The following is a 15,908-nucleotide window of genomic DNA, read 5'->3' on the forward strand; positions in this document are numbered from 1 at the left end:
TGAACGATGGGAAGAAAAAAAACAGCCTTAAAATAAAGACTTTGATGACGATGATCTGTTTTGAAGCATGTTTTTCTTGAAGGGTAGTTACAGCCACCATAACAACTTTCATGATGCTCTAACTTAAAACAGTTAAAAGGAAGTCTTACAGCACTGCCCAGGTGTACAGGTCACCTCAACGAGGAATGTGTCAGGAATGTGGAACTGCTATTTTAAAAAAGCTGACGTGATCCTACGGTATACTAACTGAAATAGGACATGCAAAAACCATGAAGTAATTTTTCCCAATATATGCACGGATGGTCAAACCCTCATTAGAAACTCACATCCAGCCTAAGGCTTCATATTTTTAAAAGAATGTGGAGAAACTGGAAAGGGAACAGAGTATAGCACAAAGACTTGATTAAGCTAGAAAACAGGGCATAAACATGGTAAGGAATGGGAACTGGTGTCATTTAGCCATAAGAAGGCTACGTGGTCTTACTATGTCACTTAGTGTTCTTGGCTATAAAAAGAAAATAGACAAATTACATCTAGAAGTCCTAACCACCCAGATGGTAACAGCATAGAATTAAATAAAATAGGAACATAAGGTTTGCAGCAACAATCAGCAGAGAACGGGTCCTGCCATGTGATTCCAAAAGGGCCGCCCAGATCAGCTCAGAGAATCCCCACAATGGGAAACCACCAGACAAACTGAGCTCTGGCTGAACGACAGAACTCCTACGATGTCTGTGGATTACTAGATAAACATTGAAATATTTCATTATAGGAAGAGCTATTCCAACTACTTCTTACCATGGGGAAAACCATCAACCGGGAGGCCAGCACACTGTACCTGTTGTGGACATTTACAGAAGCAGAGTAACTAATTCACATAGACATCTACTTAGCTCTATCAGCAAGTTACAGCAAGTTTGGTGAATAATTGTGTAGGGCAATCTTGACATGTACTGACAGATTTGAATATCCAGTAGTAGTACTTATACTTTAAAGATAGGATCCATGCCAACAGGAAAAAACGACAACAAACTATTGGCTCCTGGGTCCCTGTCTCCCTTCTGTGAGGGATCTGCCTTGCCACAGTCTCCATGTTTTAAAGAGTCATCTTGGTCATTAGGCTGGTTTCTAAAATAAACTAGGCTAGGATTAAAGATAGCAAAACAGCAGGTGGCTGTATCAAATGCCAATGACTACTTGTTTGGAAATCTTCTAAAATATTTTGATAATAAAACGAGGGATTTTAATTATTTCCTCCTGACCCTCCTCAAAAAAAAGCATGATTGATGGACAGAACAATGCCTCAGACCCTGGACCACCCTGATGACCACACATATCAAGCTACAGGTTTTCTACAGAATCACAGTTCAGATTCCTGGAAGGAGGATGTTGGGGGAGTCTGGAAGGGAGACAGCTGGCAGTAGAAAAGAGGTGTTACTAGAGACGATCTGGATGTTTTCTGAAACTAGCTATAACCCTGATGCTTTAACTCTGCCCCTTACAGAAGCTTAGAATTCCAAGTAAAATTGCTATTAAAAAAAAAAAATGTGAGGAAATGTCTTCTTAGTCCAAATGAAGAATAAAATGCACAATTATCCAATGGTTTTGAAGTACTTCCAGGATACTGTTTGCACAAGCAGGCAAGATGAGAGTTTCATACGTTCCCCATATATCTACTTCTTTTTCCTCATGCCTAATTAACTTGACTGTTTACGCTCAGATCTATTTTCTCTCCTTCTTCTGCTTTGTTCTTCCTGCAAAAGGCCAAACACAGCAAGCCACATTTCCCAGGCCCCGTGCCAACTAGCTCCTAGTTAGGCTTGGCCAACAGAGATAACAGGTCCAGGGGAGGGCACTTCCCTCTCTTCGCTTCAGGGACTGAATCTCTTTCGTGGGCCAGCTCCCACCAGGCAACCACAGTTCCTAGACTCTGGACATCACCTGTCCCTTTGGTCCCTCTTGTCTTAGGGGTAGCACCTTGCTCCTCCTGATCTCAGGATTTCCAGCTGTTTCCTATTTGCCCTTCTATTTTACACCCTTTGCAATAGTTTTTCATGTTAAATTTCTTCCATGAAACTCCCTGGCCTGGGTTTTGTTTTCCTGATCAGACACCGACTGACAGAATTCTCTCTATCCAACTAGTGACCACGCCTTGCCCACTTTTGAATCCATTTCTCTTCATCCCTTGCTCACTGTCCTAACGTAGGTCATCACCTCTCACCTGAACTAAATCTAATATCCCCATTTCTAGTCTCTTGACCTTCAATTTAGCTCCCTGGTGAGAACTTTTCTCCACTGCAGCCAGAGCGAGCTTCCTAAAACTTTGTTCCTAACCTTCCTCAACCCCCTTCACCTCACACAAGAGCTAAGTTCCTTAGCGTGACAGACAAAGCTCTTCACGACCCATCTCTTTCCCTGGGCCAACCTCACCTTTGGCTTCTCAGTGTTCTAGTAACACGAAATTAATGACAACATTGACTCACATACCCACTCACACACACACATCCTGCTTTCCAGCTCTCTGCTCTTCGCAATAGGATTTCCTTTCTATCTGTCTACTTCTGGATGACTAGCCCTCCTTCAAGCCCAAGGATGTCTCTTCTAGAAAGCTTCTGTGAGGACCCAGGCCACCAAGCTCCCTCTGCCTAATTTTATGACCGCATTTGCCATATTTTATTAACATACGCCATCTTGAGTCTCTTCCACCTAGGGAGAGTCTCTCAAGGGCCCCAACCATGTCTTACTCAGCCGTCTCTGCGTCTGTGCTTCCTATCAAGAGATGCTGGCTGCAGTGAACTGAGCTCGTACCCCACGCACCCTGGCAGGCCAACGCAGGAACCCTTGAGTTATCCTACCTTTCTTCTCCTTTCCCGCCACATCCAACTAGTTAACTAGTTTTAATTCTACCTCAGAAATTGATGATACCTTGACCCTTCCCTTCTCTTGCACCCCACAGCCACTGCCCCAATCTTCTAAGTCGTTGTTTGGAAGCTGTCTTCAATCATGACCCATGGTGAGAAATACATTTTGTATCATGACGCAGGATATGCATTCTGCAGTTCAAGTTTTGAATCAAGTCACTAAGATACAATTTTCAAAATGCAACCAAGCAAAAACTCACGATTTAAATCTAATAATTATCCATTTTCATTCAAAAAATTTTTCCAGGTTATAAATCCTATATTACACTCAATGGCTTCAACTCTGTCATGCTTTGTATTCAAAATGATGGTGGCTCTATTATAACACAGACACTTACACATGCCAAGTTTTAAGTAAATCCACTTTGTTCATGTTGAAGATGATTTAAGTCTATTGAAGTGAATTTATTAAAAATTCAAGCTGTCCAGAAAATTTATGCATAACAAACAAGTAAATCAGACAGAAGTTTTATGAACCATTGATCCTCATTACATTAGACTCTTTAATATCTTCTTTTTCATTTAAGCCTATTTTTTCTAAAGACAAGAACAACCCATTAAAATCATTTTAAGATCCACTTACAGGTTGTGACCCGCAGTTTGAAAACCACTGTTCCAGGCTTTCACGACCACTTGCTTGAACTACCGCAGTCACTTCCCTGCCCGAGTCCTTGTCCCCAGTCTCGCTTCCATGCAGTTACCTTTCTAAAAGGGACAAATCTAACTGTGTCACTTTCCTCCTAAAAAATAAATGTCCTGGCAGTCTGACTCATCACTACCTATAGAATGAAATCCCTATTTCTTAGTACATGACATATAAAGAGAAGCAGGATCAGACCTGGTGTCACTTTTGCCCCTTCCCTCCGCCCACTGCCATCAGCCTCCCCACTTCGCCTCTCCCCTCACTTACTGGCACCTCCCCAGCTCCATCCTTTTATCATTGCTGTCCCCTCCGCTGGACGTGTCCTCCCCCTCCTGATGGATCTGCTTATTCTATTTCTTCTCCAAGACCCAAGGATCAATGCCATTACTTCTTTATGTCTCCCTCCTCTCTGACAGCTCCATCACCCGTGCTCCCACCTGACCGTGCGGCATTCTCATAGCTGCTTGATGTGAATTTTAATATGTACCTGTGTCATTTTCCTGAAAATAAACCTCTTGAGGGCAGAATCTTGGTGCTCTTAGAAGAGATAATGAGTATAAAATACCTGGAATAAAAGTTGGCAGGATCAGTAAGTATAAATTCCTTTTCTCTTTCATTCATCTTTGTGCCCTATCACCTACCCACACGATACTCAATAAATGTGTATTGAATTCCAGTCCATAACTTAATGCCTTGTATTTATAATTACATAGTATATTAATAATACCCTATATTTCTATAGCATTTTACATTTACATCATATACAAGATTTCTGCAAATATACCCCACTGGTTGTCAAAACCAATGGACAAATGGAACCCTACTTTACCGAGGAAGCCAAGGACAGACCCAGAGAAGCTATACCATTAACCAAGGCCACAGAGCCAAATTCAAATCCAGCCCCGACTCCAAAGCCAGCTGCATCTTGTTTTCTTTTGGGCCGAACTAGCCCAGGCCATTAATGCCTCGCAGCCATCCCTCTGCCTGCAGAGCCCTGCCCAGACTCAGCTCTCACCAGCCTCCAACTTACACCTTTCCACCTCCGGTCTTGACTCCTCCCGGGATTCAGTCCCACTTTTTCAGAGACAACCTGAATAAAGTTCCTCTTCTGAAGACGGCTTCCCCCTAAAAACGATCTGGGGAGACATATTTCTCCTTGAAAAAAACAGCAACAAAACAAAAAACACAACAAAAACACACACACCATCAGAGAAAAAACAAATGTGAGGCAGTTTGCTCACTAACAACAGTGTCAGTGAAAAATCAGGCCCAGGCTTCATAAGGTGTTTTTTTTAAACACAGCTGTAGTGAAGCGGCAGGCCTGAAGGAACCTGCTGTAAATATCTTTCACTTTCACTTACCTGCGGGATAAAGGGTGACAAGGATGGCAGGTACGACGCTCCATTTCAGCAAGTGGAGGGAAAGACAGTCCAGGTTTACCCCATGCCTGTTCTGTCCTGGGGACTTAATGTACATTTTGACTTAAGCCTTTCATCTCCAGTCAATCTTACACGTATTTCCTGACTGTCTCCTACTCTGTGCCTTCCACTGGGCCAGGCACGAGGGACAGAACAACCCCTTCCTTGTGGAACTGCAGCAGTTCTCAACCTTTCTTCCCGTAACACCCCCTGGGACACAGCACATCATTAGTAGCATGGGCTCATTGAGTCCTGATTGTTACAACACACTCACGGCAGACTGGGAATGGTGAAGGGTAGATGGGGCTTTGAGGTGCAGGAGGACAAAGCACCCTGAATGATTCTGATGCACTCCCCCACTACCTAAATAAGGACTTAGATTCAGCACAGTTAAAAGACACTCAGGACACAGTGCATCGGCACTGTGATGGGAAAGCACAGTTCTTTGTGCGCCCGTGGAATTGGGTGGAGGCCAAAGAGCTTTCTGGAGGAAGTGACAGAGGAGAACTGAAAGAGTAGGAGCTTTTCGTCAGGAGAAGGGGCACGGGGATGAGGTGCAGCAGCATTTTCAGAACAGCCTCTGCTGAAGCTCAGGGAAACAACAAAAGAATCTGGCACCATTAGAAGAATTGAAAGAATTTAAGAATGGCTGAAAGGTGGAGTGCCATCGAGGGGAGAAGCTAGAGACCTAGGTCTGAGCACGATCTTGAGTGGCTCTGAAACCCGTGCCACACTTCACTCTGAGTGCAATGGGAGCCACTGAAGAGGACCAAGGGAGGGGTTCCGGCTGCACGGTGGAGGTTTTTGGGGCTGGTAGCCAGAAGGCAGCTGACAACCTGACCTAGGAGATGGCCATTCATTGACTGTATAACCAACACAATCAGGGAAAGGGGAATTAGCCAGGCTTTGGCTTGAATAACTGGGTGGGGATGTGCAGAGGCAGGGCCTATCTTTCGTCATAGGCGCCTGGGAAACAGATAAAGAGCAGTTCAGTTTGGAACATTTAATTTGAGGTGTCCACGTGGAGATGTTCTGTATACAGATCTGGAGCTCAGGAAAGATACCTGGGCAAGGGACAAAGACTTCAAACAGTAAAAAGGGCCATGACCTGGGTAAAATCATCCAGGAGAGTGTGCTGAAGAGACTGGCCCTAGGAGAGAACTTTGAGAAACACCAGCCTGCAGAAGACTAGAGGAGGCAGAGTTGACAGCAGAGGGGAACGTTAGGGGCAAGGCTGCCACTTCACAGATGAGGAAACTGGGTCTCACCCTCCACAGCTGGTCTAAGGCCTTCCATCTGGGATGGGGCACAACTGGCCTTCAACTTCTATCGGGTGCCTGGCTTTCAAATCACTTGTTTCTATTACATAAAATCGTAATGATGCACACAGGAATAACCTCCTCCCCCTGAACTTGTCCTCATTTGAATTTCCCTTTTCAGACACCAGTCACAGACCAGTTTCCCTTCCCTAGCTCTCTCCTGCCTAGATGACAGTGATGAGGGAAAAGACAACCAAAAGGAAAAGCAAAAACAGGACTCACCCGACCCTGACCTAGGCTAACAGCTAATTCTGAACATGGCTCCACTCCTAACTTACATGGGAACTCACTCAGTTCCTTTAGGTTCCCTACATGTTCAACAATAACAGGTTCTGTCTGACATTATCCAATGGCCTGAGCTAGGAATGAAGGGCTATATTAAATTTAACCATTAAATGACTTTTTAAGATACCGTATCAAACTCAGGGCAATGAGAAAATTGGCTTAAATAATTTAGGTGTTCCAGAGCAGTTTCTCTTGCTCTAGAGGATTAAGCATGACCCCTGACACCCACCCTGTTTAACTAGGACTAGGTTTACTGTAGTTGACAGCAGGGATGAATGAAAAATCTTGTCTTCCTGGTATGACTTGAGGTGAGCCTGGAAAGTCCCCTGATCAAAGTAATCTCCCCGCCCCCACAGGTAGTGCCTGGTTCCCACCCAGGGAGAACACATCGATTCTCCGAATCTGTTTCCTTATCTGTAAAATGAGGGTAATAGTACTCACCTCACACAGCTATCCTAAGAATTAAACAAGACAGTCCGCCAAAGCTCTCAGCATGCTGCCTAGCACAGAACAATAATCATCATTAGCCCTTGTTACCACCGTTTTTGTGCAAAACTTTGCTCACGGGTGGAGTGGACCTCGAGCCTGGGAGGACCGGTTACTGAGATTACTTTGTAATGACCCCGAGCCAGGGAGCAGCTGAGTGAGGGAGCAGGTGAGGCTAGTATCAAACTCCTTAACGTTTTCCAAGAGACAGAATGTACTAATTCACAATTATTCTCCTGCTTCATGTTCGTCCTCAAGTGATTTCTGAGAAGCAGTGACAAGGCCTCAGGAGCTAGGTCCGTGGCGGAGAACAAGTTTCTTGTGACATGTCCATCAACACCGAGAAACGAGGTAACTGACAAGGTGTGGAGAACCGGTCCAGCTCCGCACACAGCTGGGATTCCGCCACCTGCTTCCCTTCTCACACTAAACTCAGGACGGCAGTGACACTTGGTGCGGTTCCTCACCCCGTCCTTCCTGGAATTTAGGACATCCAGCTAAGCGCGGGGCTATCTTTAAAAGGAATTTGTTGTGGCTCTAAATGAGCCTGCCGGGAAGGGCAACGTGCGGCGGCCCGGGGCTGGCGCTCAGGGCACCCAGGCCAGGGGTCCCCCGGCTGCCGCCAGCTCCTGGCCCTTTGCGTGAAAGCGCGCAGCGCCGCGCCCGGGCAAGCACCCAGGGCCCGAGCCCCGCGGAACCTCTCCGAGGAGAAAGAGCCAGCCCTGCAGATGCAACCGTTGCAACTTGGGTCTCTTGTCTCTTCTGACGTAATGCGTTTCCTGCTTTCGCACTGCAGTGTGCAGCTCGCTGGCTGGGAAGTCTGAAGATCAATCGACTGAACGCCAAGATAACCACTGGCTCTATCTTGCAATTTATTTTCCGCGAATACACCCCGCCCCCAGATTCCACGACTTGTGGATTTTCAGGCGGTATTGTTCTCCCCTCCCCCCAGGAAGGCAGCCTCTACACACAGCCCAGCCCCAGGAAACGGCATCGGTTTGCGGCTCAAATGTGGGGCCGGGGCGGGGTCGGTTCAAACCTTGGCCGCCCCCCCGACTCCTCACCCGCCACCCCCAGCCTCAGATTCCAAATCCCTGGCTTTGTTCTAAGCAAAACTATTGTCGAAGCTGCAGCATTTCCCCCCCCCTCTTCAGAGACCGAACTGGGAAGTGGGTAAAAACTACTATGGAACGTGCTCGGACGCTCCTCCACGCCCCACACCCCCACAGGGACGGGACCGGCAGCGACCGCCCCGCCACCTCACGCGCGCCGGGTTAATGCAGCCCCGCAGCCACCGCCGCCGCTGCCACCGCCCAGCCGAGCCCGGGGAGACTCCCAAGGGCTCTTTAAATACGATCTATAAATACTACGGGCTCTCGGCGCGCGCGTCACAGCAGAGCCGGCCTCCGATTGGCTGTCGTAACCCCGCTTATTTGCATAGCCCGATTGCTCAACCGGGCGGCGACCTCTGCCGAGCGCGCCCCTCCCCCTCAGCGGGCGCGCGGGGCCGCGCGGGGCGGCGGGCGGGGACAGCAGGGTGGCGGCCGGGCGGCCGGGCGACGAGCGCGAAGCGGCGGCGGCGGCGTTCAGAGTCGCTTGAACTCGGGAACCTTTCAAGTCTTGAGTCATGCAGCGGCCTTCCGGGATGCCGACTGCCTCCCAGATGGATCAGTTTTGGCTAGCCTAGGGCCGACGCATTTAACACTGGGTCTTTTTGCTGTCCACAGAAAAAGAAAGTTTTAAAGGTTTCACCCGAGCACACGCTCTGGGTGGCCCGCGGAGGCACCACGTGAGACCTGGACACGCAGCTAGAGCCCTGTCCAATGACTTGCGACTTGGGGTGTTCAAAAAAGGCTTTTGCATGATCACTACTAGTAAGACCTCATTAGCTTGAAAACGAAACAAGGAGTGTTCTGAAAATGCAAAGTGTATGATTCCTCCTGGTTGAGAGCTAGGGGTTTTTTTGTTTTTTGTTTTGTTTGTTTTTTAAAAAGGACCAATTAGGCAGCACGAGTCGGCGATGCAGAAACTTTCCCCACTGCGGTTCTTGGGGAAGAGAATCTCTTGTAGCGATGGAGGATATTGGGCAACTTGGCCCTGACCGGAGCTGGTTCGCTCCGGGCAGAGGGGTGGTGGCGGAGAGGGTCAGAGGAGGAGAAAAAGACCACGCTTTGGGATTCGGGAAGCAGACCGACGTTGCGGAGCACATTGGCACGCAGGATTCGGCCCAGCCACTGATCGCGGGAGATAAATATGCAGATATTGTTTTATATTCATATCCAGATGCTACAAAATCGTTGATCTCTTTAAGATGTAAACTTAGAACAGGGACTGTATCTGCTGTTTGTTCCAAACATAGTGAATGCCTTACTTTTGAATGCATTAAGTACGATGTCTTTTAATTTTTTTACTTTGTTTTAGAATGTCCTGCCCTTATAGCGCACACAGCACATGCTAAGGTCCCAAGCCTTTCCAATACCAGGGGTGACGCTAGAAGTATATATGCTGGTATCTTACACCTAGTTGGTCAACAGAAAATATTAATGGAATGAATCAGACAAATACATTAATTTGGAAGACTAGCATTGCTAAAAATTAAAGGTCTCAGTAAATTACATTTAATAAATGTTCTACTTCGATGTCCTTTTCCCCTAAATAAAACTTGCTTATACGGACTCTTGTTAACTGACGCTAATACTTTTAACTACTGTTACTTGGATGCTAGCGAATATGCAGCTTGAAAAGCTTTTTAAAAAGAACTTCGGATTTTAACAGAAGAGCGCCCTCTGCTGCCAATGGTTTATGGGCAGCGCGCCTGAAAAGTCAAAATACTTGGGAGTATGCTCATTGCAAAGCTGGCAAGGTGAACGTTAGGATATTTTTCACCAGCATCTCTTTGTAAGTCACTTTGTAATTCTAGCCATTTTAATTATTACTGCTGAGCAAGTAGGATCATTCAGTTGTGAATATTACCTTAAACATTATTCTCATTTCTATAGGAATACATACCAGTTTATTCTTTAAAACCAATTTTAAAACAGAATATAGACTTGTTTTATAGTCATTATTCTCTGCATAAACAGATACCAAAGTAAGAATAAAAATGCTGCTTTAATCATCAAAATACTTTTTCCAATAATTTTAGTGCTGTGTCAAGTGAGTCATTAAAATGGACCGATTTGAACACAAGACTATTTGCAATTTATCCTACAGCAGCTTTTTGCTTCTCAGCTTGTTTCCTTCTGTCTTAATTAGTGTTTCTGATGTCCCAGGCCAAGCATAAATGCACTTATAATCGCTGCCTTTTTGATTATCACCTCTTCAGTATAGACTGTCATTTTATTGTAGTATCTGTGTATTTACTGTACTTATACAGCATTTTCCTGTTCAAGTTTTCAAGTTTTTTCAGTGTTACATTTCTTTTACTAATTCATGTTTTTGTTGTCCTTATTAATATCCTCATATGAAAACAGATTTTAAAAAGTCCCAAGTAACCGTCTAAATTGAAAACTGCACATATTGACTGCTACTTCCATCGGTCCTCGTTTTTAAGAGCTGCTCATCTTGAGGAGGAAGGAGCTATAGTCAGAGGTTGGCTGTTGGTACAACTTTGAGTCACTAGGTCAGAGGATAACTGGTAAACCACAAATGAAGCGATAAGGGAGGTGCACATCTCCTGCTGTAAATGCTAATATGAGCATGTCAGATGCATTCCTCACAATAAGCACTTTACCACTCTTCATAGGAACATACAGATAATGATCACGAATTATTCTGTGGTTCTCAATTCTCTCTCAGTTGCAGAGGCAGAAATGGAAAGAGTCCATTATTATGCAGAAAAATGTATTTAGAGAAACCTCAGGCTAGAGACTTTTTTTTGTGTAAGCTTGGGGTAAACAATCCAGCGCACTGACAGAAGTCGAGTGTTACAGCTGCTCTGTGAGTCGGGCTCTGTTTTCCCAGTTATTGGTGTGGGAACCGCATCTTTTTTTATTTTTTAATTAAAATTTTTTTTAAAAATTTTTAGCTCACATGGTCTCCTGGCCCCACACGTCACGGGTCTCCTGTGGTGCATTCTTTTTTCTTTTCTTTTCTTTTTTAAATAGACTTACAGCATGATCTACCACTGAGCTATTACCTTCCCCTCCTAACCACATCTTTTTCACGTAGATGGTCATATGGTCACCACACCTCAAGCCATTTCTAAAAGTGGAAAATGAATACTGAAAATATTTTCAGACATAAACCTTAGCATGTTCTCCCAGGGCAGTCTACCCAGGCAATAGAAATAAAAGCAAAAATAAACACATGGGACCTAATTAAACTTATAAGCTTTTGCACAGCAAAGGAAACCATAAGCGAAACAAAATGACAACCTACAGAATGGGAAAAAATATTTGCAAATGATGTGACTGACAGAGGTTTAATTTCCAGAATATATAAACAGCTCATGCAACTTAATGACAAAAAACAAACAACCCAATCCAAAAATGGGAAGAATATGAAAACAAATATATGTATGTTCCTGTATGACTGAAGAATTATGCTGTACACCAGAAATTGACACATTGTAAACGGACTCTACTTCAATATAAATAAATAAATAAATAAAAGTGGAAAAAACAAAAATGGGCAGAAGATGTAAACAAGCAATTCTCCAATGAAGACATACAAATGGTCACAAGAAAAAAATGCTCAATATTGCTAATTATTGGAGAAATGCAAATCAAAACTACAATGAGGTTATCATCTCACACCAGTCAGGATGGCCATCATTAAAAAGCCCACAAATGATAATTGATGGAGAGGGTGTGGGGAAAAGGGAACCATTATGGAAAACAGTATAGAGAGTCCTTAAAAAACTAAAACTAGACTTACTTACCATATGATCCAGCAATCCCACTCCTGCACATATATCCAGAGGGAATTCTTAATTCGAAAAGATCCATGCACCCCAGTGTTCATAGCAGCACTATTTACAATAGCCAAGACATGGAAACAACCTAAATGTCCACTGACAGATGACTAGATAAAGAAGCTATGGTATATTTATACAATGGAATACTACTCAGTCATAAAAAGAATAAAATAATGTCATTTGCAGCAACATGGATGGACCTGGAGCTCGTCATTCTAAGTGAAGTAAGCCAGAAAGAGAAAGAAAAATACCATATGATATCTCATATGTGGAATCAAAAAAAGGAAAAAAGAGGACACTAATGAACTTATCCTGGGACTAGGATATGAACCCAAGTCTGTACATCTCTCAGCCTGGATTGTCAACCATTAGGCTATACAGCCCTGTGATTAGGTAGATATTTTCATTTTTTTTTCAGTAGGTATTTTCATTTCTGCTGTGTTTTGGAGCTGAAATTGTCACTAGAACTGGATGTTTCTCCTACAGAGCTTTAGGGAAGTGTCTAATGTACGAGAAGCTTCAAATTTCCATAAAAGTTCATCTCAAAATCACTTGTATAATAATAACAATAAACAGTCTTGTTTATAGTGTAGTGAGTGCAATTGATGATGTTATTTTATGCAGCTTGAATCCAGAGGTGTTAAGAGTACTTGTGACTCTTTGAGGAAAGAGAAGAGAAGACAGGAGAAGAGAAGAGGAGGGGAGGGGAGGGGAGGAGAGGGGAGGGGAGAGGAAGAGAGAAAGCCTATTAAATTCCCCCCATGATTCTGAGTAACATACCTGCATCGGCTAGAATCCTGCCAGGAAAGGGACAGCACACTCAGCTGGCACTTTTTCCTCCAGCGTTACTGACATATAAATGACTAATAAAAACTGTAGATATCTAAGGTGTACAATGTAATGTTTTGATACACATGTACACTGTGAAATGATTGCCACAGTCAAGCCAGTTCACACATCTATCACCTCATGTAGCTGTGACTTTTGTGTGTGGTGAGAACACAAGATCAATTCTCTTAGCAAACTTCAAGTCTGTAATACAATATTATTAAGTATAGCCGCCTTGCCGTCCGTAAGATCTCTAGAACTTACTCATCCTGTGTAACGGTTGAATTGTTTAAACAGATCTGTTTATTAAAAGGATTATTTACAGAGGTGTAGGTGGATTAAAGGACTCAGGGACCCAACAAGCAACGTTAAGGCGCCCAGGGGTCGGTAACAGCAGGACGCCATTACCTTCATAGAGCTGAAGGGCGGGAGAGGAAAGGGTGTTATCAGAGATGGTGAGAGTGGTGACCTTGGAAGTGGCTGCCAGTGGGAGCTACAGTTGTTGCAGGACCAGCCACTGCCGGAAGGGGGTGAGCAGAGGCATTAGCAGGAAGAATCAACACTCCAACCAGAAGCCAGAGGGCTAGGGGCTGGGGTCAGGGCGAGGAGTTTCCTACCACAGAGGTCACCAATCTAGGGCACAGAGTAGGATGGAGAACGGATTGGGGGACAAATTGAGAAAAACAGCCAATTGTCAATCAAGGATGGACCTAAGAGTGATAATTTAGAGCCAAATAAGAATCCATTATTTAATAGGAACATAGCTGCATTCAATAAAAGGATAAAAACCTTAGGAAATAACTGAGACATATAGAACATTGTTTTGGATTTGAACCCCAGTGAAAGGCGGTTTGTTATATCAATCACCAATTAATAGCTTAATTGGTGTGTTAGTCAGCTCCAGCTGCCATAACAAAATTCCACAGACTGGGTGATTTAAACAATAAAGATTTATTTTGTCACAGTTCTGGAGGCTTGAAGGCCATGATCAGTGTGCCAGTGCGGTTGGGTTCTGATGAGAACTCTCTTCCTGGCTTATAGACGGCTATCACCTTGCTGCGACCTCTTTTTTGTGCATGCTTGGGGGCAGGGGTGGTGGAGACAGGGAAGGGGGGAGGGGGGAGAGAGCAGGAAGGGGTGGAGAGAGAGAGAGAGAGAGAGAGAGAGAGAGCTCTTCCTCTAAGGACACTAATCCTGCCAGATTGGGGCCCACCTTCATGACTCACTTAACTCTACCCCTCAAACTCTACCGTCTCCAAGTGCCATCGGGGGTTAGAGCTTCAACATAGGAATTTTGGTAGTAAATTCAGTCCATAGCAATTGATATTTTGTTTCCTCCTTTTCCATTAAAAAAAAAAGTTAAGAATTTGTTCTCTGATCCTTGTTTTTAATCTTTTTATTTGGAACTAATATTTCTAAAAGTTGCAAATATAAAAGAAGGAGTTCCTGTATACCCTTCACCTGGCTTCCCCGAATGTTAATACTTACATAACCCTTGTGTAAGTATCAAAACTAGTAATCTATCTTTGTTTCAATAGTATTAACTAAACTTATTCAAATTTCACCAGTTTCCCCCCTAAAGCCCCTGGTTTATTCCAGGATTCCACACTGAATTTAGTTCTCTCTAGTCTTCTCCAATCAGTGACAACTCAGTCTTCCCTTGTCTTCAATGACCTTGATGCTGCCGATAAGTACTGGCCAATTACTTTGGAGAATGCTTCTCATTTGGGTTTCTCTTAAGATTAAATGGAGATTCTGCATTTTTGGCAAGAATACCCCGGAAATGATCTTATATCTTTTTCTGTGTCTCATTTCAGGGGATACATAATGTTGACCTGTCTTCTTACTGGGTTTCTCCAGTGTAACATTACTATTTTTCCCTTTGGAGATAAATGTCTGGAGGAGACTGTTCTCTGATTCTTGATTTGTGATGCCTTCAAACAGAAGTAGGGAAGGGAAGGAAACCTTCTGCCCTCAGTATTTTATAAACTTTCACTCTGTGAGGCCAGCAGTATGAAAGAGAGTAATGTGAAGTTATTATTCCTATTTTCAAGAAGAAGAAAACGACATCTTTTTCAGATTAAGTGATTTGGCCAAGATTACAGAGGGAAGCCTGTGTTTTTTCATTTTGAGTAACTGTTGGAGTTTTCAGAACTTACAAATAAAATCACACAATTTGTGGCGACAGACTCCAAAATTCAAATCTGGTTAATATCAGAACCTAAGTCGATTGCTTCACTCATTTTCAAGTGCTTGCGATGTGCTAGAATTTATACAGTCTTTAAAAGCAAGTCACAGCTTAGTCTGAAGTACCAATTTAAAACCATGGCACATCTCCAAAACTCATTTAAGAAACCAAGTGGTTAATTAAACCTTCAATCAGATTATTATTTAAGTGCCTTTTAATAATCATTCTGTGGCTTAGGCAAAAATGATAGAGGAACACCCTTTGAAAATGTTGTGTCATATTTTAAGGGCGAATACAAGGACCATTTACCACGGATAAATAATTATAAAATGAATAACTATAATGATGACAGCAATTTTTGAGCTATTTAGGGTAAGAATTTGTCAACTAAATTGCCGCGAATACCTTCTGAATAGACGTTAAATTTGAGCGAAGGTGGAAAATGGCACCTAAATTTAAATTACATTTTTATTGACATAGATAATTGTGTAACATTGCCCAGAATCGCTAAGAAACAGAAGGCGAAACAGACACAAGGATTAGATACGTGATACATAGTAATTACCTCCAATGAAGAGATTTGAAAATAAGTAAACCTAATTCTCTGCATTGAGATTTCACATAATAAAAGCAAGAATTAAAACTTTAAAAAGACTTAATAAGTGGTATTCCTTTAAAAAAGATTTTAATCTTCCACTCTCCCTACTTAAGTCTCCCTATTTAACTCTCCCTACTTAATTCCAGTTCTCCAGAGACACACATATTCTTAGAGCTTCTAGAATTTACTTCTGTATATCTAAATAACCTGCTAATACTGTTATTTTTTGATTTTTAATAGAAGTGTTTAATATTACCAATTGACTTCCTACTGAAGAAGGTGAGGATTTAGCTCATGTATAGCC

General features: G+C 43.4%; 1 long non-coding RNA gene across 6 annotated transcripts in view; it reads right to left on the bottom strand.

Annotated features, from left to right (window-relative positions):
- The window catches only part of LOC116150333 (uncharacterized), a 38,763-nt gene extending 30,442 nt beyond the window's left edge, over positions 1-8,321 (bottom strand). For 4 of the 6 annotated variants that reach the window (XR_004134030.2, XR_004134026.2, XR_010377820.1 and 1 more), the window contains exons 1-4: positions 4,926-8,321; positions 4,595-4,700; positions 4,052-4,129; positions 3,505-3,626 (exon numbers count right to left, since the gene is read on the bottom strand). This is a non-coding gene — a long non-coding RNA (uncharacterized LOC116150333). The remainder of the gene's footprint in view (positions 1-3,504; positions 3,627-4,051; positions 4,130-4,594; positions 4,701-4,925) is intronic. The other 2 variants (XR_010377818.1, XR_010377819.1) reach the window with 2 other exon arrangements.
- Between the last annotated feature and the right edge of the window lie 7,587 nt (positions 8,322-15,908).

The sequence above is a fragment of the Camelus dromedarius genome, chromosome 25, assembly GCF_036321535.1.
Source record: "Camelus dromedarius isolate mCamDro1 chromosome 25, mCamDro1.pat, whole genome shotgun sequence".
In the NCBI taxonomy this organism is placed as follows: Eukaryota; Metazoa; Chordata; class Mammalia; order Artiodactyla; family Camelidae; genus Camelus; species Camelus dromedarius.